Source organism: Anomaloglossus baeobatrachus, unplaced genomic scaffold, assembly GCF_048569485.1.
Source record: "Anomaloglossus baeobatrachus isolate aAnoBae1 unplaced genomic scaffold, aAnoBae1.hap1 Scaffold_670, whole genome shotgun sequence".
Taxonomy (NCBI): Eukaryota; Metazoa; Chordata; class Amphibia; order Anura; family Aromobatidae; genus Anomaloglossus; species Anomaloglossus baeobatrachus.
Window position 1 is genome coordinate 49,821 of NW_027445042.1, and position 4,073 is coordinate 53,893.

General features: G+C 43.6%; 1 pseudogene; it reads left to right on the top strand.

Moving 5' to 3' along the window:
* The first annotated feature begins 3,179 nt into the window (after positions 1-3,179).
* On the top strand, positions 3,180-3,386 carry LOC142286631 (U2 spliceosomal RNA; annotated as a pseudogene).
* The last annotated feature ends 687 nt before the right edge of the window (positions 3,387-4,073 follow it).

Genomic DNA, 4,073 nt, shown 5'->3' on the forward strand with positions numbered 1-4,073 from the left:
CAATTGAACACATATCATCCTGTTATCCATATAGGTGTGTATTTACCTGCTTGACTATTTTTGGTTGTTTGATCCAGAATGTTTCTCCAGATAGGTCATGTGGAAATTTTCTTTCCTCAGTACAAATGTTTTCACTATGGCTTTGGAAAAATTTTTTGTATGTGCATCATGGTCATTTGACCCATTGTACTCTCAAGTAGCAATATATTGTACTGTTATGTTGTACTATGTACTAATTACGTGTTTATATGGTTTTGTAACCCTTTATGATCTTAGATAACTTTATCCTTGATAAAGACCTAAAAACAAGGTCGAAACGTTGGATGAATTATCCTTTTGCACAAATAAAGAATTTTCAGCATTCCAAGAGTTCTTTTCTTACGTTATTGATCACTATAGTGTGCCAGAGCTATTTTTATTGAATTGACTCTTATTTTTTCTGAGCACCTGCTATATACACAGTGACCCAGACATATTCAAGTTTCATTCAGAAGGCAGAGGGAAGCCTTAGCAGCTGAGCCTATATCTTAGCTTGTGAGCATTAGAACAGGCCGGCGATTACAAGGTAACATGAAAAATGTCCAGCTTGCATTATGACTAGAACATGACAATATCCTTTTAAGTACTAACCTATGATGCGTTCCTAAGCAGTTGATGTTATATGTTCTACATTTCATTTTCTGCATACTTTACAAGTAGTAGAATTTGCTTTGATATAGGCAACTGGATTTTCACAATGAAAAGGCAAAGGATAACGCCCGAAAAAGACGCCATACATTATGTCAGTGCCATCACTGACAAACCTGGATTGACCATGAAATACATCAATCCCCTTAAAGGTGAGTTAAAACAAGTTTTAACTAAATTGCCTTAATATTGTCATGCATTAGAATGACTGTCTTAGGTAATGATAAATATTTTCTACAGGAAGAGGAGTGTTTGCTGAAACTGAAATCGAAAAAGGGAGTTTTGTTGCAGAATATCGAGGCGAGCTCACGTATGCACTTACGATGGTAGACAACTACTCGAGATTTATGGTTGTGGTACAAGTCAAAGATCTAATGGCCCATACTGCAGCGAAGGTCTTCCAAGCACACTTATGCAGACCTCATGGCTACTCAGAGAGAGTCCTCACAGATCAAGGCACAGCCTTTGAAGCGGAAATCTTCAAGGACTTCTGCAGCTTTTACCGATGCAGGAAGATGCGCACTACACCCTACCATGCTCAAACCAATGGTTATCAACCTGCTCAGGACTTTACCCCATATTCCAGATGTGGCCTTACAAGTGATTTATAGAGGGGTAACAATACGTTGGGATCACCGGATCTAATCTCCCTTTTTATACACCCTAAAATCTTGTTTGCTTTAGAATAAACAATAACATCATAAAGGTATAGCAGTACCGTTTCAAAGTTTCGGTGTCCCAAGCAGCATTCCATCAGCCTCTGGAAGGTTCCTGGCAAATTGCACAGCTCGAAGGGCATGCTTTTGAACTCGCAGAGACCCATCGGGGTGGCAAAGGCGGTCTTCTCCCGGTCTGCCTCAGCAACGGACACTTGCCAATAGCGACTAGTGAGATCAAGGGTAGAAAAATAATTTGCAGTTCTCAATGCAGCTAGCTATTCCTCTATACAGGGGAGTGGTGCTGTCCTTCTTCTTTAACAGGACCAACGGAGCTGCCCAGAGGCTACAACTGTCACGGATAACCCCAGCCTCCATCATGTTGCTCAACATGTCCTTGGTACACTGGTAATGTGCAGGTAGTTTTGGCTTATATCTCTCTTTGATGGGTGGGTGTGCACTTGTGGGGATGTAGTGTTTGACCCCTTTTATTCTTCAAAAGTCTAGCGGATGTTTGCTGAAGACTTGCTCGTATTCTTGCACTAGCCTGTAGACCCCCTTCTTGTGATGTGAAGGTGTGGAGTCAGTGCCTACGTGTAATTCCTTACACCACTCCTATGGCTGACTTGGTGAGCTGTCACTGAATGGGTGGGCTGAAGCAATGGTGGATGCTGCTGTTTGGATAGCATGTGTATCTACTGAGAACAGCTTATCAATGGTGGCAAATCGGAGCAGCTTAATCTCTTGCTCTCCGCAGTTCAACACTCTCATGGGCACTCTTCCCTTCCATATTAATGAATAAAACTATGATGTAAATGTAAATAGCATATAGATACCCCACAAATGCAGATAAAAGTAGGTTATGGGAAAAGGGGGAAGAGAGAAACAGGAAAATAGTGGAATAAAGTATACCTTCCAGGTGGGAGAGGAAATGGCAGCACAGCCAATGGAGGTGAAGCAAGGGGAGCCTGCAACTAAAGAGTTGAGAGCGTTATCACATGGTGACTGAGCCTGATTGTAACGGGAGCATAGAGGTGCCGATCCTGTCTTACCTGCGTTGGTGTAGAAGTGGGTGTCCTGTGGTGGAGTCAGCTATGTGCAGTGGTGGCCGTGGGTTCTTTTATGTGCGACCGTAGTAATAGCTGCGCCCACTTCCTGTATGGGAGTGGAATGCAGTGAGGGTAATGGAACGCACGCCTGCGCATTTGTGTTTAACGTCGCGCATGTGCAGAACGGAGAAAAGGCTGCGCTCACTTCCTAATGAAAGGGAGTGAGACGCATCTGGGAAGGGAAGGGAAAAGATTAGGGTTTGGGGATGATGAAAGGGCTTTCTACGGGCAAGGATGGCAAAGGGTGGCAGTGACGGAAAGTCAGGCAGCCTGTCCTGTCCTGTCCTGTCCGTCCGTCTTTTTGTATCATGAATTGGAAAGACTGCAAGGGGGAGGGGAGGTGCTTGTGTCCAAAAGGAGGAGTTATTCAGATTCATTGCAGTGGGCGGCGGCTGCAAAAAGCACCATTCTTCTTGTTTTTGCTCTGCAAAACAGCCTTTTCAAGGGTTGGCTTGGGTGACAAAATGTCTTCTGTAGGCGTGGGTTTGTCTCCCTCTCCCTAAGATGTGTCCGGTATAGGCCAGGGTGCCACTCAAGGCCGTAACCAATTCGGGTTATAGCTTCTCGGCCTTTTGGCTAAGATCAAGTGTAGTTTCGGAGGACGCTACCTTGGTCGGTACTGGAAGGTGCCTGGGATTGCACGTCTGCCGGCCTTGAGGAAGTGTGTGCGCCTTCTGGTGACACATAGCCCTCTTGTGCCTGGACGGTTCCCAGGCAACGGGAGGCGATCACCTTTGTTATTTTGAAGTCCTACTGATAAACAGAAAAAAAAAAAAATTAAATCTGTTCTTATCAGTTTAATATCTGATACGTCCCCTCTCTGGGGACCATATATTAAATGGATTTTTAGAACAAGGAGATGGAAAAAATCTTGCTCTGTCCACTCCACGCATTGACCTGGTATTGCAGTACCTCCAGGACCGGTGCACCCCTTCTTAACCCAGTTTCCAAAAGCAGAACTCAATTCACCTGATTCAAATGAGCCCCATTAGTGAATTGAAAGAAAGCAAAAACTTTATATGCACCTCAATTTGGCCAATTCACTTTTCACACTTTCACCCTTTTTTTTATCTTTCACACCTTTTACTTGCTTTATTGATGCAAAAAGCTGTGCCAAATAGCAAACTCATCTCCACTCAACTTGACCAACTCTGCTATGTCCCGTGCAGTATCTTATTCTCAGTCTTATCTAGATCATTTGCAATTGAATAGAATAGATCCCTTTTGGCTGCTTATGACTGTGTAAAATATGTAGTTTTACTGGGCTGGGATGAGAGAATCCATTGAAGCATGGTGTAGGGATTGTGGTTCCTGTGTGCTAAGAAGAGAGGCTGGCACCAGCCAGAAAGCCCCATTGCAGCCAATAATCACTTAATAACTTTTTCAACTTGTCATCATATGGGAGGCCTTCCATTCCTTGTAGTAGTCTAGTTGCCCACCTTTGAACTGACTCTAACTTCTGAATGTCCTTTTTAAAATGTGGAGCCCAAAACTGGTTCCCATATTCCAGATGTAGCCTTACAAGTGATTTATAGAGGTGTAACAATACGTTGGGATCACGGGATCTAATCTCCCTTTTTATACACCCTAAAATCTTGTCCCAAGCAGCATTCCATCAGCC